The 18,555-nt window shown below is 38.4% G+C and overlaps 1 protein-coding gene across 3 annotated transcripts in view; it reads right to left on the bottom strand.

Moving 5' to 3' along the window:
• The window catches only part of garre1 (granule associated Rac and RHOG effector 1), a 151,969-nt gene that overhangs the window by 102,805 nt on the left and 30,609 nt on the right, over nucleotides 1-18,555 (bottom strand). Inside the window, exon 1 of one of the 3 annotated variants that reach the window (XM_069902020.1) lies at nucleotides 18,294-18,353. The exons of the other annotated variants lie outside the window; for them this stretch is intronic. The gene's annotated coding sequence lies outside the window, so the exon portion shown is untranslated. Of the gene's footprint in view, nucleotides 1-18,293; nucleotides 18,354-18,555 lie in introns of those variants that run through there. 3 annotated transcript variants of the gene reach the window in all.

Genomic DNA, 18,555 nt, shown 5'->3' with positions numbered 1-18,555 from the left:
TTGCTAAAGAATGCAGAGTGATGAGCAATCTCACAAAGAGGTTTTAATTCTTCCTTGTTTGAGTTGTTTGTCATCCACCAGTGAGTGGACTCAATTCGTAACATTTTATCTAAACCTCCCATGAATTCATCAGTAGAATAGACAATACAGGGGGAATAAAAACCGCACACGCAGCATGCAGCCAAACACTGCCCGCAACAGCAGAGTGGGAAAGGATGGCACAAGTGAAACAGGCTGAACATGTCTGCAGTTGTGACTGAACAGGTTGTCAATCTTCTCCCATAATCATATCATCACATAATTATTTTAATAATCTATGCCAACTTCGAGAAATCCCATTCCTCCACTAATTTTCTCAGATACGCATTCTCCCAAAATACCCATCAAAACCACCTCCCCACCCCAGATTCTCCCACCCATCAGTTGCCATTTAACCTACCAACAACATGGCTTTGGGATGTGTAAAGGCACTGGAGCATCCAAAGAAAACTGAGTGGTCAGAAGGGAAGTGAGAAAAGCTCCACAGGCATCACTGGAGAATAGACTGTCTTTTCCCTTGGTTAGGGGAATCCAAAACTAGGGAGGGGGAAGAGGGAATGATTAAAGATCTCTTCCCAGGGGTGCAACCCAACCTGCTGATTATTTCCAGAATTTTCAGTTTTTATTTTAAATCTCCGACATCTGCAGAATTTTTATTTCTACCAAAATGGAAACTATGGAACCATTCTTACCTACAGCTAATCACTGCCAACTGATTTTATGTTTCTCACTTGTGTTGTTCAGCTGCCCTCTGCTGCATTTTGGCAATTAAATTCATTCTGCTTTGGTTGAAGACTCTGCAGACTGTCAAGGAATTATATTTGCAAACAAAACAAGAACCAGGAGGGATTTAATAGGTCAGGCAGCATCCATAGAGAGAAACGTTCAGTCAGTATTTCTGAATTTTGTTTGTTAGAAATCACTGTGTAAAATTGACAGCATGCTATGCCTTTAATTTGCTAAATGAAAGGGAATCAAAATTTACTTCAGGTGTCTAGAGCAATCAACACAACTGGACAGAAATCTGTTTAAAATAAAACATGAGAAATATGAATAGGCCTCACATACTATAAATATTGCTGAAGTTAAAAGAGATCAATGGGATTTAAAATAAACCACCTCCAATCAATTCAGAATAATATTCAACCAAGCCATCAGAATGTGGCCCAACAGTGGAAAATCAGCCAGATCAGATGATACAGCAATGGCTGGAATAATCGCAGATACCTTGTTCAGTTCTGGTCAGTAACAAATGGGAACAAAGGGCAGAAGACAAAGTGCAAATGACAAAGTCTCTACACCATGAAAGAAAACAATAGAGAAACATGGGTTGGAAAAGTACTTCAAAACAACTACAGGTCCAAAACATTTTTGAACAGATTAATAACCTGAAAATCTATCTGGGCAACTGGATAGAAAAATTTGAGGGGGATGGTAGAAACTTCCTGATAATTTGATCTCCAAATTCCTGTGCCTCGTGTAACACTAAACACTCGTCAAAGATACAAAACACAGCATTTACAGAAAATCTGGAAACTCAGTAGGATTAATCACAATTGATTTCCAGCAACTGTTGTCTGCTGCATCTCCGAATTGCAGCTTTGTTGTTTCCTTCCCCTCATTCATCCCCCTCTGCACTTCCTCCAGATGGATCGGTTGGGATCAACATGCGTTCACCTGCCTTAGATGGCACCAAATTATGTGCGACTTGGATTCAGCTTTTCACCAGATTCTCCTCCAGTCCCTCTTCTCTCAAATGCAAACACGCTGTTTTCCCCGCTTTCCCAGCTCTGATGTAAAGTCATTGAACTCCCCTCCACAGAAGCTGCCTGACCCATTCGATTTCTCCAGAAATTGATGCACTTATTTCTGATTTGCAGCATCTTCAGTCTTCTATGCCTAAAATAAATGACCAATTCCATCTCTTGACATCATGTGCATCTTTATCTCCAAATGACTTGGTGAGAAACAAATTTCTATTCCATCCTTCAACTGAGCTTTTTTTGTGAATGATATAGAAGTCACTTAGTTACAAGGTTGGAACAAAACCATTTTTGTTTAATGGCCAAAAGCAACAAGCCAATACCGTTTACAACAACTAGAATTGAGCACTGTTCAGAGTGGCTCTCTACAGTTTACTAGTGGAAAGAGAGTTTGCCAGGAACAAGTTATCTTGTGTTAGCTATGTAACTTAAATTGGAGTTCCAACTATTGAAATAGTCCATTTATTCAGAATGATTTACAGATTATAGACACTTGTCTTCCATTACGCAATTGGTACATACTCCAAAGAACATTTAAAATCAATATTTTTGCCTATAATTTTAAATGCTCACTGTTTGAATAGATTATCCCAATCTTTAATAGAATTATCAATATTCCTTACCCATTCCCTAGTTGAAGGTAGCGATGAGTTATGTTCCTGATATATTTGATTAGCAACTCGGCATTTGACAGAAACTGAGTCAACCACACTGGTCTATTAAGATTTGTGCTCAGATAAGTGAATATTGCAAAGTCACTTCATCAATCTGTTCTTTGCATTTGGGCAGCTTCACGGTCACTTCCCACATCACAAAAGGAGACCACCTCTCAAAACTGCTCAACTGGCTGTGAAGCAATATGACAAAATCCAAGGTCATGAAGACATATAAGTCGGTCTCTCACTGATTTCAAATTTGTGGAATGGATTTCAGTAAATCTGTGTGCCACAGACATCAGGCACAAAAACTGACACTGTTGACAAGGAGAGTCTGCTTCATCACTATGGCAAGGAAGGGAACTGGCCACTTCTGGTCGCACCCTAGTAAGTCCCATCACACCATGCAGAGCTGATTGATCATAGAAAGTCAAGGCAATCAGAATTGACACCAAATGTGGCCTTTCCTATTGCATAAGCAACGTCACAAGGATAAGTGAAGGGGCACAGTAAGAAGGGGGAGAGAGGTCATCCCTCCAATTCACTAGCCCAAGACCCACACCAGATGTGGGAGTGTATTCTGAGAACAAAGCAGCTCAGCTGTGATGTGACTGATCACACTTGGGAATTATGTCTGTAGTGCAAAACTTCAGCAAGCAATCATCTGGAGGGAAGGGAAGGCAGCAGGAAATATACATAGAGAAAAGTGTAAAGTCTCTTGTTGAGACCTATCTCTCTCTCATTCATAAGCCTCCTCGCATAACAACATTTAGTCAGCAGGTATTAAGCGCAAGTCTAAGTAACCCATCTGTTTCTTCAGTAATAACAGGATTAGTACTCATTTGTATAATTATATTCGATGTTCTTTTTTTTTTTAAAAAAAAAAGTCCTAGAGGGTCACTGCCCATTTACAAGACAGTCTCCGGTTGTAAATTATCTACACAGCGCACTAAAAAAAACCCAGAAAACAAGGGGACATTGATGAGTACAGCATGAAAGCCAGTAATTGCTATTCAAATGTATACTATTCCCCTGCCTTCCAGACTGCTTATAGTCATGGTTTCATATCCTAGACACTTGGCATCTCATTCTTATGCTGCACCTTTAATGCTATAAAGCTTCACTGGAGCATCATTAAAATGTCATACCATCACCTTAAGAATAATTGCTCAAAATATGATCAAAAGGACAGAAACAGGCATCAAAGGAGACCAGAGAAAGGAGGAGGCAAACCACAGAAGGATTCAGAGACAAGGAATTTTAAAAAGCTTAATAGAAATCAAATCTAGGTCATCAAGCACTGAGGCGATGGGTGAATGGGGCATAGCGTGAATTAGGACACAAACAAAGCCAAGGTTTGAATAACTATGGTTTACAACGGATAGAACAAGGGAGGCCAACTTGAAGGACAGTGGTTGGGCTTGCAATGTGTGCATCTTTCAAAAACTACATGTGGCCCTACCTCTGCATCCCTGAAAAAGTCTTTTCACCAGTCTCTCTGCTTGCCACGTTGACTGTTATCTCACCCAAAGTGCTGAAGGACCAACTGAACACTTCCAGTTTTATTTTTACATTCTAATTTCAGATTTCCAACATTGGTTTTCAAGGGATATTATCAATCTGGTGAAGAAGAAGAGATATTGGCCACAAGAAGCAAATGAGGTACTAGAAGAGTAAAAAAATGTAAGAGATTACAAAAGAAGGCAAAAAGAAGACATGAGGTTGCTTTGGCAGATAATGTGAAGGCAAATCTTTTTTTTTCCCCGAAACTTTATTTATTAATTTTAACATATGAAGAAAGTAAGTAATTCACGTACAGAAAAAATACAAAATAAAGTAATACAAGTATAAAGTAACATAGTTAATACAATACCAATCTCGGCATCTCCCCCTAACAACTAAAAACTAAGACTAAAAAAAAACTATTTTTAACCCCTAAACCCCCCCTCCCCACGCCCACGATAAAGAGTGAAGAATTAATACTATTAGTATAAAAAAATAAAAAATATATCTTAAAAAAAATCGATATATATAAAAAACAAAAAAAATTAAGTATTAATTATTAATCCAAAATATTTTATTATATAAGAATATATGAAAAACAAAAATAAAAAGAACTTAAACGAAAAAAACCAACTAATAAAAAAACTTTAAAAAAAAAGAAAAAAAAAGAAAACATATATAGAAAAAATATATAACAAAAAAGTTTTTTTAAAGAAAAAAAATGATTAATTCAAACTTATTTAAATTGTATATAATCAATAAATGGGGTCGACTTTAACTCGTAAAAAGACATCTCATCTTGTATAGAAAAAGATATTCTTTCCATAACCAAACAAAACTTCATCTCTGAATACCACCTATTCTTCCAAGTAATCGCTATACATTTCTTGGCCACTGCCAGCGCTAAGTAAATAAAAGAGATCTGGTAATTATCTAATTCTAAATCAATCAATGGTTGCATATTCCCTAATAAAAATATATCAGGGTCTAATACAATATGAAGATTATATAGATTATTAAATACAGATTGAATACCTTTCCAAAATTGTTGTAACCGATCACACAACCAAACAGCATGTAAAAAAGTACCAGAAACCTGATCACAACGAAAACAAAGATCTGACTTACTAAAACCAAATTTTTTTAAATTTTTCGGGTGTTAAATATAATTGATGTATAAAACTATAATTAATCATCACCAATCTAGCATTAATCAATTTTCAAACACTATTACGGCAGATTTCAGACCAATCTTCTTCAGTTATTGTTAAACTTAAATCTTTTTCCCATTTCATTTTATCTTTATCCCAATCTATTTTACTTTCACTTTCCAACAAAATACGATACAAACCTGATATATAACCCTTTTTTGGAATGAGAGCACATATTTCTCAAAAATCAGTTTCAGACAGTAAATTCATTTGACGACCACATACCTGTTTTACAAAAGATCTTAACTGATAATACACAAATATAGAATAACCACTTATATCAAATCTCTTTTGCAATTCTACAAAAGAACAAAAATGACCTTCTAAAAAACAGTCAGATAAATTATGTATTCCTTTCTCCTCCCATTGTTTCAAAATAGTATTAGATACCTTGAAAGGAACAAGTTGATTATTATATAATGGTAATCTTCCACTATGTGAAGGCAAATCTGAAGGATTTCTACCTGTTAAGAGTAAAAGGATAGTGAGGGACAAAACTGGTCCCCCGGAAGATCAGAGTGGTCTCTATGTGTGGAGCCTAATGAGATGGGGAGATCTTAAACAGTTTTTTTTGCATCAGTATTTATTCAGGATATTGGCATGGTGTATAAGGAAGGAAGAGAAAGAGCAGTTGTGGAATAGAACATATGGAGATTAAAGAAGAGGAGGTGCTTGCTGCCTTAGAGTGAATAAAGATAGATAAATTTGCCATGCCTGACAGGATATTCCCTTGGACTTTGAGGGCTTTTGGCAAAAATATTGAAAATGTCCTTAGCCACAGGTAAGGTGGCAGAAGATGAGGGTAGCTCATGTTGTTCCGTTGTTTAAAAAAAGGCTCCAAAAGTAAACCAAGTAGCTACAGGCCGGTGAGCCTAATGGCAGTAGTGGGTAAATTATTGGAGGATGTTCTGAGAGATAGGATAGCTAGTCAGCATGGCTTTGTGCGTGGTAGGTTGTGCTTAACAAATCTTAGAGTTTTTTTGAGGTTACTTAGATGAAGAAAAGGCTATTGATGTTGTCTACATGAAATTTAGTAAGGCCTTTGACAAGGTCCCACAAGGAAGGTTAGTTCAGAAGGTTCAGACACTAGGTATCCATGGAGAGATTGTAAAATGGACTAAAAATTGGTTGAATGGGAGAAGACAGAGTGGGAGTGGATGATTGCTTCTCATACTGGAGGTCTGTGATTAATAGTGTGCCTCAGGGATCAGTGTTGGAACCACTGTTGTTTGTTGTCTATATGAATGATCTGGATGATAATGTGGGAAATTGGATCAGCAAATTTGCTGATGACACCAAAATTGAAGGTTTTGTGGACAGTGAAGAAGGCTTTCAAAGCTTGCACAGGGAACTGGACCAACTGGAAAAATAGGGCAGAAAATGACAGATGGAATTTAATGCAGACAAGTGTGAGGTGTTGCATTTTGGAAGGAGTAACCAAGGTAGGACATACATAGTCCATGGTAGGGCACTGAGGAGTGTGGAGGAACAAGGGGATCTGGGAATACAGATACATAATTCCCCGAAACTGGCATCACATTTAGATAAGAGTTGTGAAGAAAGCTTTTGGCATCTTGGCCTTCATAAATCAAAGTATTGAGTACAGGAGTTGGGATGTTATGGTGTAAGACATCGGTGAGGCCAAATTTGAACGATTGTGCACAGTTCTGGTCGTCAAACTATAAGAAGGATATTAGTAAGATTGAAAGAGTGCAGAGATGATTTACTCATATGTTGCTGCTCTTCAGGAGTTGAGTTACAGGGAAAGATTAAACCGGTTTAGGACTTTATTCCTTAGAGCATAGAATAGGGGAGATTTTTTTTTTTAAATAAGAGGTTTACAAAATTATGACAGTAAATGTGAGTAGGCTCTTTCCACTTAGATTGGGAGTGATAAATACAAGAGGACATGGCTTTAGGATGAAGGATGAAAGGTTTAGAGCAGTGGTTCTCAACCTTTTTCTTTCCACTAACATACCACTTTAAGTATTCCCTATGCCATAGGTGTTCTGTGATTAGTAAGTGATTGCTTAAGATGGCATGTGGGTGGAAAGAAAAAGTTTGAAAACCACTGTTTTTAATCGTACCTCACTGACTCGTCATGTGCACGGTTTCATAACTCCAAAGGAAATGGGCCAATTACAATTTTTCCTCAAGCAAAATATTTCAGTAACATTTTTCCACTATGTCAGACCAGGTCCATATCCAACTCTGGACTCAATTATGGAGACTGATGATACTTTGATATTGGAGAGTTTATTATGTATATTTATGGAGAAAAAAAATTAAATATTCAAAAAAAATTATGGGGTATTTCACTGTGGCACAGTATTTATCTGTCACTGTATACAGATGGAAGTAGTATTGGTGTGTGCAAATCTACTAATAGCTTTGGAAATGTAATAAAGCAGATTGCAGTTCAAAAATTCAAGAAAAGTGGTAATTCAGATGCCCAGAAAAGCAGATAGCTGCAGAAAGTAGCAAACATAACCAGGTCCATCGCAAGCTCCAACCTCCCCTCCACTGAAGACAACTATGTGAGGCACTGCCTCAAGGGCGCCAACATCATTAAGGACCCCCATCATCCTGATCACTACCACCTATTGGTAGAAAGTACAGAAGCCTGAAGACCAGCACCTCCAAGTTCAAGCTTCTTTCCAACAGCGATCAGACTCTTGAATCTCTCCTTGGTACACTAATCAGAGTCTGCTCCAATACTGCAAAAGGACTGTTTACATTATTGCAATGTCATTTTAAAAAATCTTGCTCTATGGTGATTGTTGATATTATCTTTTGTATTTATCTATTTTTAATTTAATGTATACGATTGTAGTTATTTTTTTCATAAGTACCCATTCAACTGCAACAAGTAAAAATTTCAGTACAAATTTCAATATAATGTATATGACAATAAACTCAATATTATCAAAGAGCTGGAACTGACAAAAGGCTGCAAGATTCTTTAAATTACCATCCCTCCAACATTTTATACTTGTTAGGCACAAACACAAATCATTGATGAAAAGATAATGTTTTGAAACACTGGTCACTTGAAGATATATAGGGAGGAGGTGTGATCAGCTTCTGGGCTACGTAGGAATCATTTGCCCAAAGACTACAATGGAGGGCACAGTGGTGCAACAGGTGCTACTCCCTCACTGTCCAGGTTAAATGATGACCTCCTGCATAGACTGCAGGTTGCATGTTCTTTGTGACCATGTTAATTCTCTGAGACATCCCAAAGACAAGAGGATCAATAGGTTGACCACCCACAGTATATTGCTTCCCTTGTGTGGAAGAGGGGTGGTAGAAGAGTCAACAGAAATTAATGGGCATATGAGAGAATAGGGTTGATGTAAAACTCAAATGGAAGAAACTCAATTTGCCATTTCCCATAGAACATTACAGCACAGAAAGAGGTCCACACGTCTGTACTGAACAGTGTCCACGTCAATGATTCACTGCTTACATCTGATAGATGTCCTTCCAGCCCTTATATATTCCTGAGCATCTGACAGCCTCTTAAAGTGCTAGTGGTACCAGTTTACACTTCTACTCACAACATGAAAGGTGTGAATAAAAAAGACACCTAAAATGTACATATTTTTCCTATAAGAATTTCAGAGTTTACCTACAAGGGAAGAGTTTACTACAAGGATTTTAGATGGCTACAGCAACTACTGATTTTTGAATGAACCATTCAATAAAAATCCCTTCCCCTTCACCAATCAGTGGGAAGCTTATGCTTGTAAATGAGCACAGGCATGTTGAAAAGTAAAACTCTAAACCTAGAATAAAACAAAAAGGCTGTAAATACTCAAAGTCATCTGGGTGTGAGAGAGTGGGTAAATGACGAGGGTGGTGAGAAGAAAAATACGAAATCATACAAATATCTTTTGCCAAGGGTTGCCTGAGATGGTCTGATCTTTTGGAAGCTAAGCAGGCTCAGGCCTGGTCAGTACTTGGAGGGGAGACTGCCTAGGAACACCAAGTGCTGTAGGGGCGCTGGCCAAAGTGGAGACTCTCTGTCTGCCTTACGGTAGACAAAAGTTAAAGAATTTCATGTATCTTACATTCTAAATATAATATTACATGACAATAATGAAACGTTACCTTTATAATTACAGAATTAGAGGCAACAGTAGAATATCAGATCATGTTTAAGATGCATTGGTGTCTAGTGTAGTCTAGTGGCATGCTCTTGGTTATTACAAAGTAACAAATAATTTAATGCATTTAAATCACAACTCTTACATTTGCCATTCGTTTGAAGCATAGCAATGAAAACCTGGAGCAACTCAACAGGTCAGGCAGCATCCATGTAGAGAAAATGAACAGTCAACGTTTCAGGTTGGAATCATTTGAGACTCATTCACAATTTTGCAGCTCATTTTACCTTTTTAATCAGGTCTGAATGACAACAAATAACTACAAGTCTCCTGGCATGACAATAAGCTTGTGAAGTTGCTTATATAGTGTTGGAAAACGTCAGCTAAAAAGGCTTGATCTGAGAGAGGCCAAATTACAATACATCAGGTCACTGACCTTTCATCAGACCGTTGGACGGCATGGTCAAATTTGTGGTTAGCGCAACACTATTAAAGCACGAACAACTCAGGCTCAAATACGTTGTTGTCTCCAAGGAGTTTGTATGTTCTCCCCATGTCTGCAAAGGCTTCCTCCTACCATTCTAAATGTCAGAGAGTTGTATGTTGATTGGTGTATTTGGATTGAAAGGCCCATTCTTGTAAGCCTAATTTTCAAATTGAGCATTACAGACCTAAAACATGTAAATATGAACTTTATTTTTGCACATGTTTAGCATATTACTACCAGAACCTCCCAAGAGTTAAACATCAGGGAGTAGTGGAGACCAGTACAAAGCAGAGTCCATAAACTTAGCTTCAAGCCTTTTGCTATCTTTGCACACAAATGTTGGTATCTTACAGCATGGCAACAGGTCAGCTAGGTCCACGTTTTAACATGAATCCTACACAATTCCCTCTGCATTCCAAACAACCTTTCTCAGATTCTACCACTCACCTACACACTTGGAGTTTGCTTTTGCATGATCTGGTTTCCTCATGAAACATGGAGGCTGATAGGGTAATTGATCACTATAAATTAGTCCCAGTATATAGGAGAGATGCATTATCTGAGGTGAGTTGATGAAAAGTGGGGAGAATAAAAACAGGGTTAACCTAGGATTAGTGTTGAAGGGTGGTTGATTGATGGTTGCCACAGACTCGGAGGGCTAAAGGGCCTTTCATTCTGTACCTTCCATGATTAAATTGGAGCACCCAAGAGAAACCTATGTGGGCAAAGAGAGACCAAGCAAATTCTACATACAGCACCAGAGGTCAGATCTGAATTGATGACTGGAACTCTGCTTACTGAGTCACTGTGCCGCTGGAATCTGTCCGTCAAAATGAAATTAAACAATCCCTTAATTAGCTAATCAGGATCATGAGATAGTAATCCAGCAGTTATCAGCCTCTCTCCTTCTTCAGTCACTCTGCTAAATATTCAACCATATGACAGAGGCACTTGAGAGAAAGCTGGTAAAATCAGGCTTAAGCAGAGGAACAGCACAGACATTGAGCCCATCACGCCCATTGAATAATCCAGTCAATCCCATCCCCTAGCTCCATCCCTTTAGCCCAGTTTATTTTCTCCAAGGGCCTATCTAATTTCCTTTCAAAATCATTGAGCATCTCCCCTCCACCACCCAAGTTCCAGTTTCTTAGCACCCCCTACATTGTATAATTAGCCAATAGGAACAACTTGGTCTAACTTGTAAGCTCATGTATCTTCATCAAATCAGTCAACTTCCATTGCTGCAAGGAGAAGCATACTTCTCCATCCTAGCCTTGGGGTTTAAATCCATCATCTATGGACAGATTCTTGTAAACCTTGTCTGTACCCTCCCAAGGATTCTTCCTAAAGTGCAGCGCCTGAAACTCAGTTGTGTCCTCAGTGCTTTTTTCAATACACATATTTATAAAGCACTAACCCATCAAAGGTTAATCCACGTGAATCCCTGTTTCCTAAATTCCTGCACTCTTCAGAACCAGGCCATTAATTCGATATTGTCCTTTTCCACCCCTTCTGCCAAAATATATATATCACACTTTTATTCACACTTGTCTTCATATGCCAGCCTTGCTCATTTAGTAGCACAATGCAGAAAGGAGCATTGAGCTGCCGAAACCTTGCTCAATGAGTTCCTGCCTTCACAATATAGCTCTCATATCATTGAGAAATGCACAAGCATAGGAGCTCTGCCCAGCTGTTGAAAGCTTCCCAAATAAAAGGGGCACAATCTTATTCTAAAAATTATAGGAAGAAATATTCAAGACCACTTAATCAGATAGCCATCTTAACTTTTTACGCAAAATGTTAACACAAGACATTCATCAGTCTAATAATGACAATATCATATTTATTGTCAGAAAACATATAACCCTGAGATTCCTTTTTCCTTTGGGAGCATCAGAATTACCACTAATTGGTAGTGCAAAAAAAACTACACAGCATAAACATGTAAACAAATAAAAGAACTATAAACAGGCAACAAATGTAAACAAACTGACTGTGCATTTAAGGTGCTTATCCATTTATCCGAGATCCTTGGGTCTGGACACTTCTCGGTATTCAGATTATGGAATTAAAAGGGCAGTGGTACAGATTCATGCAAAACATAAGCCCTTTTTATGGAGCGACGCTGCATTGAAACCGGCTCAATGGGCAATGGCCATCTTCATTACCTATAATCCCCCACACAGCTGGAAGCGTTCTGCATTTCCCAGAGCAGTTCCAGCTACGTGGTGGATTATAGGTAACAAAGATGGCCATTGATCCCGCGTTAAAACAAAAAGAGGCTCACCCCACTGCGCTTCACCACACCCTTGTCTGCCTCCTTCTGACCTGGCTCAACTATCGTTGAGCTACTTCCCATCACCTGCTCCTCCTTCAGGCCGGTTCTTCCTGCTGCTCAAGCTCCACCGCTCCCTGGTGTCCCCTCAGCTTCTCTCCCTCCAGCACCACCTTCTCCTTGGCACCAGCTCACTTCCCTCCTCCTGCTTCCCAGGACGTGGAGCTCAGCACCTGGGTCACTTCACCCTCTGGCCCCGGCAGCTCAGCGGGGCTCTTTCCTTGCTCCTGTTGAGCATCCACATTCCTCGAGGCACATTCTCTCCTCGCTCTCTCCCTGCTTGCCCACCCAAGTCGCACTACTGCTCACACCCCACTCACCGCCCGAGCCGCATTCTCTCCTCGCTCTTTCCAGAACACCTGAAAATATAATGTACGTGCAGTAAAAAAAAATTTGGTTTTCAGAATCACAAGTAAAAGGACTTGTAGTCTTAAAGATATAATACAATTGTGAATAAATTTTTATCAATTTCACACATAGGTTACAAGCGGCTCCCACTTTCAGAAGTCTGGCTGTCTACATATCTTGCAGTCACTATTTCCCTAGAATTATCCATGAAACAGATTATTTGACTATCACACTGGTGCTTGGAGTATGCCGACACGTATTTATCACCCAATTTCCCAGACCATACTCATTTTAGGAAAGATGTTAAGACTTTGGAGAGGGTGCAGCTGATTTAGTAAAGTAGTGTGAGAGATGAGACGATTCCAAAATGTGGAGAGGCTGGATAAGCTAAGATTGTTCGCCATACAAAATACAAGATAAAGATATTTAATCAAGAGTAAATAAAATCTATTCCTACTGGATGCAAAATAGCTGCCAAAAGTCACAGTGGGAAGAGGGAAAGCATTGTTCAGGTGAGCCTGACATTTGTAATATGATGTTTGAAAGAGGAGGGGAAAACAGATTTAGTATGAATCACCAGAGCTCTAATTCATACATGTTAGAAAAGAGAATATTCTCCCTAGAACAGTTAAAACCTCACTAATTTTTCTACAGTAACCAAGCATAATAACCAGCAGAGAAATCATCTGACAAATCGTCTTTGGAACTCTGTCTCCAAAACTCATTCCCACACACAAGATCCTGCAATGTAAACCCCAATTATCAAAGGAAACAATTTGAGACACCATATTGTCAAAGTACACATTCCAGTAAACATGTGCACAGCTCCTCATTTCAAAAAAAGTTACACAGTTTCCAAATTAGGTTCGTGAATTTGATCTCTATGGCATCGGCACCTAAAGCATGGAATCCCTTCTATAAATCACTGCATATCTCTTTCCTGCTTTAATGGATTACAATGCAGTTAGTATACTTAGTAAGTATGCAGATGACACCAAAATTGGCAGTATAATGGATACTGAAGATGAACTAAGATCACAGCAGGTTCTCAATCAACTGAAAAGTGAACGAAGGAATGGCAGATGGAATTTAACTTACCAGGGCAAGACTTGTAATGTGAATAGTGGAGCCAGGGTACATCATTCCTTGACAGTGGCAACACAGGCCAACAAAGTGGTGATGTGGCATTTGGCACACTTGCCTACATCGGCAACTGCACAAGATGTTGTGACTATGCTTGGAGTTTTGTGCATCATTTTGGTCACCCAGTCAGATGAAAGATGTCATTAAATTGGAAAGGGTGCAGTAATCTTTTTTTTAACAAGAATGTTACAAGAATGAGAGTGTGATAGCTGGTTCTTCTCTATAGCCGCTTTCAGGTGCTCGAATGCATATAATGCGCCGGCAGTCGCGGCTGGGGGAGTGCAGCAGGGATGTTCAGGAGGCCGCGGAAAAGATGCCTTTCTCTCACCTGAACGTGCCGGCTGAAGGAGAGTTGCATCTAAGCGAACGCTGGCTCCTGTGGACTGTGGCTATAGTCCCACTGCTGCTTTCAGGTGCAACAGGGGATTCTCCGAGCCGGAAAATATACCTACTGGAGGAGAGTTAGGTAAGTGCTTCTCCTGGCTGGGTCCTTCATTTTCAGGTGGCCACCCGACAGCCGCATTGGGGTAGAATAGGCGACTTTACAGTCGGGTATTCTGGCCACCTGAAAGTGGCTTATGAAGAGTAGGAGTTTGAAGGTTTATAAAACTACAAGGGGCAAAGAAAAGCTAAGTAGTCATAGTCTTGGTACAAGAGATTAAAACAAGCAGGCATAGATTTAAGGAAAGAGACCCGAGGGACAACAAGACCAAGCTTTAGTCACCCACCTTAACCTTGAGGTATTTTGTGTCAAACTTTGCTTGCTAATGCTTGGTCCTTTCATTACTTTAGATGAACACACTATATTAAAGCAGCTGTTGTCATCACATATCAAACTTGCTTCACATACAGATAATACTTTTAAAGTGTAGATGTTAATGCAAAAAACACTCCTGAGAACTTCTGTTAATCAAAATATTGCTGTGGGATATATTAAATCCAAAGAAGAAAGAAAATTCAAGGGTTAATGAATTACACCTTTATGCAATTTACCCATAGTGCTATTCCTCCAAAAGTGTAATGGCTCTCCCACAGTTTTATTGCCCTTCAATGCCACCCACATTACTGCATTAAGCATATCTTCCACATTACAGACTTCAATCCATCATCTGAACCATAGACCAGAGCAACCAAAGCATTTTCCCAAAATATCCAAACAAAGCCAAAAAATGTTTCAGGTTTTGTAGATGGGAGCATACCCAAGCAAATAATAATGATGAATTTATATAAAACATTGGCTGGATAAGTTAGATAATGCCGCATTTTTATGCATCCCATTAAAGAAAACGTTAGAATGATGAACTGTTCAAAAGAGCACCAGGGGAGCATTACAACCAGGTTATCTGGTCAATCATTTCAGTCAGTTTAGGAAGGCTTCTGTACATTAATTCTAGCTACAATGAGGCAGCATTTCAAAAAATACTTTATTGGTACTAAATTGTTGGCTCATCCTGAGAAATTTGTGGCATTAATCCAAACTTTTCTTGATGTTGAAGTCTTTTAATGGAGTGGTTTTCAATTACTAAAGAAAGGGATGGAATCGATATTGGATAAGTTTCCAATCAGGAAAGAGATACTGAATTGTTTTTGGAGGGTGATGACTGTGGACTGAAGCAGAGTTTATAACCAACTGATTTCACAGACCGGTTCCTGTGTGCATCAAAGCATTGTAATATCAGACCACGCCCCGTCATATTATCTTTGTTTTTTTTCCTGACTTCCCTTAAAAGTTAGCAAGCTTTGGTGTTTTAACTCAACATTGCTCTCAGATAAAGATTTTTTGAAATTTATGGAAGAACATACCACTTTTTTCTTTGAAACAAATACTACACCAGAAACTTCTGGTTTGATTATATGAGACACCTTGAAAGCTTATCTTAGGGGGCAAATTATTTCCTATACTATACATTTTAAAAAAAAAGGCCCAGTACAATTTACAAATGATAATAATACGTTAGAGGATTTTCTGATCGATTAAATATTCCAGCATTATCCTAGACAATAAATAGAATGAGTTTAGAAAAGCTCCAGAAAGAAATAGTTACTGCTATCTCTTTATTACAAGCAGGAAAGTCTCCAGGACCTGATGGATTCCCTGTAGAGATTTTTTAAAATTTTTTAAAAAAATCATTCTCTAAATTGTTTGCACCTCATTTAGGTTCTGTATTATCTGACCCATTTAAATATGGTAAATTACCAGTATAATTCATGTATTTCACTCATACCAAAGAAAGGTAAAGATCCAGTGGAATGCACTTCCTACAGTCCAATTTCTTTATTAAACATGGATGTTAAAATTCTGGCCAAGATTCTGGTCCTTAGACTGAAGAATATTTGCCTTTAATTGTTTCAGAAGATCAGGCCAGTTCTGTAAAAACCATTACTCTTAGTTTAATATTTGTCACTTAATGGATATTTTATATTAACCTTCTAGCCAGTCTCTGAATGTCTTCTTTCTTTAGATGCTGAAAAAGTGTTCAATTGGTTGGAGTGAGGGTATCTATTTACAATTTTAGAAAAATTTAATTTTGGACCATGCTTTATTATACTTGTGTCATACCGTTTCAATTCTTACTAACTCTCAATTGTCTCAGCCTTTCAATTTGCAAAGGGGTACCCATCAAGGATGCTCGCCAAGTCCAATACTTTTCAATATGGTGAAAGACCCATTAGTAATTGAGTTTCAGGGAGTGTCTGGATATTTCTGGAATTTGGAGGAAGGGAAGTGAACATAAAGTCTCTATGATTTCAATGTTCTCTCAGTTTTCAGGATACAACTTGAATATACATAAAAGTGAACTTCTTCCTTCCACTGCATCAGCTTCAGTGTATACTAGTTCTCCTTTTAAGATTGTGAGAAATCAATGAATTTATCTTGATATCATAGTTACTAAAAGTCAAACATCTTTTCAAAGAAAATTTTCTTAATTTATTAAAACATATGAAACAATCTTTCAAGCATTGGTCTCCCCTGTCTACAACTTTGGTTGGCCGTATTAATTCTATTACAAAGAGTATTCTACCTAAATTTTTTAATATCTTTTTCAATCTATACCAATTTTTACTCCTAAATCATTTTTTGACTCACTTGATTCAGCTATATCATCCTGTATTTGGAAAAGTAAGCTCCCTCATCTAAATAAAGGTCATTTACAAAAAAATCAAAAAGGAATGGAGGCATGGCACTACCTAACTTTAGGTTTTATTACTGAACGGTAAATATGCGTAACCTCACAAGCTTAACTTCCTTGGACTTGCCATACCATTCAACTTTGCAGGAAAACATTGAACCTGCATACCCACCATTTCATTTCTGAATGACTCCCATTGGTCACATGTGGAGGAGAATGGCAAAAGAATCAAAAAGGACACAAAAACTTTTAAAATGCATCAATTGTTTGATTATTACACATTTATTTGTACAATAGGACTTCAAAACCACAATGACTGTCAAGAGTCATCCAGTCATCCTGGACTATCTGGACAATTGCCCAAGATGTCCTCAACTTGCAGCTTTACAATTCCTGACACATGATAATCATTTCAACTCAGATTGATTGCTCCCTTTATCCCATCTGTCTTCAAGTCAATGGGTCACAATCAACAGTAACTGGGCACATTATGTTGGCCTGGAGTGGAGTTATACAGCACTAAAACAGGCCCTTTGGCAGACCAAGCCTACACTCTTGCCAAGGACTCATTTATAACTCTATTTTCTACTTCTCCATATTCTTACCAACTCTTCCCAAATGTTAAACTCACCAACAAAATGGAGGCAGGATATAGCAGTTAATTAACCCATCAATCCACATCTTTGGGATCTTAGAGAAAATCGAAGCAGCCAGAGTAAACACACAGCTACAGGGAAATCTTGCAAACTCAAGACAAAGAGCACTGAGCATCAGGTTTTAAAAAAAAAATTTATTTTTCACACTGTCAACCCTATCAACCAAAATATGTACAAATGTTTCTCATTAAATTTACACAGTTGCATTTTCTCCCTTTTTCCCCCCCTTTCCCTCCCTCCCCTCTTCCCACCCCCCTACTGAGCATCAGGTTGAACCCAGGTTAGTAGAGCTGTGATGTAACTGATGAAGGGCTTCGACCCAAGACGTCAATATTTTTTCTCCCAAATATGTTGCTCAACCTACTGAGTTTCTCTAGCAGATTGTTTATTCGCTATGATATAATTATCTGGTGAAACAGCATTCCCTTTCCTCTTCCTCCCAATAACATGCAATTACACAACTTTAACACCATAATCTATCCCAAGACATTTCAAATGTTGAGACACCTACAAGGTATGAGACTGCTGAGGTAGGTTTTTAAAGGAACACTTAAAAGGAGAGAAATTTCTGGGAAGAAATTTCAGAGATTAGGGCCCAGGCAGCTGAAAGCATACTCATCAATGAAGCAACAAAACAAATGCACAAGAACATAAAGACCTTAAATGGATATGAAGCTTACCTATGTAGAAGGGCAAGCATACAGAGGAAGACAAAACAAGAATTTGTGTGAATTAAGAAACAGTGGGAATAGGAGGTGATATGGGGAGCATTGGGAAAATGGAATGAGGAGTTAGAATCCAGGAAGAGTTCCAGATAAACAAAGAACTTCAGTCATGAACTGGGATTCAAATGATTGACACTTGTGATAAATGCTCTCTGATCTTTAATGTTAATAAAACCAAACTTACAACTGAGATAGCCCATAAAACACCAAATGCTGCAGCATGTACTGAGATCCTAACTTCTGTAAAGTGATGCTGTAAGGTTTATTTTTAGAACAAGACACACATCAGGAATGTGAATGTTGTAGGACGACTATCAGCAGTTGTCATGACAGCAGGTGAACAATGCTCCTTCCAACGCAGTAGCAGAAATTTCTTTAAAGCCAACACTGACAGTATCCTCATCCGAACAATTGCTCCATCTCATCTTTGATCTGATCCTAACACG

This window comes from Narcine bancroftii, chromosome 10, assembly GCF_036971445.1.
Source record: "Narcine bancroftii isolate sNarBan1 chromosome 10, sNarBan1.hap1, whole genome shotgun sequence".
Lineage (NCBI taxonomy): Eukaryota > Metazoa > Chordata > Chondrichthyes > Torpediniformes > Narcinidae > Narcine > Narcine bancroftii.
The sequence above is the reverse complement of the archived record's forward strand: the minus strand, read 5'-3'. Positions and strand labels throughout refer to the sequence as shown.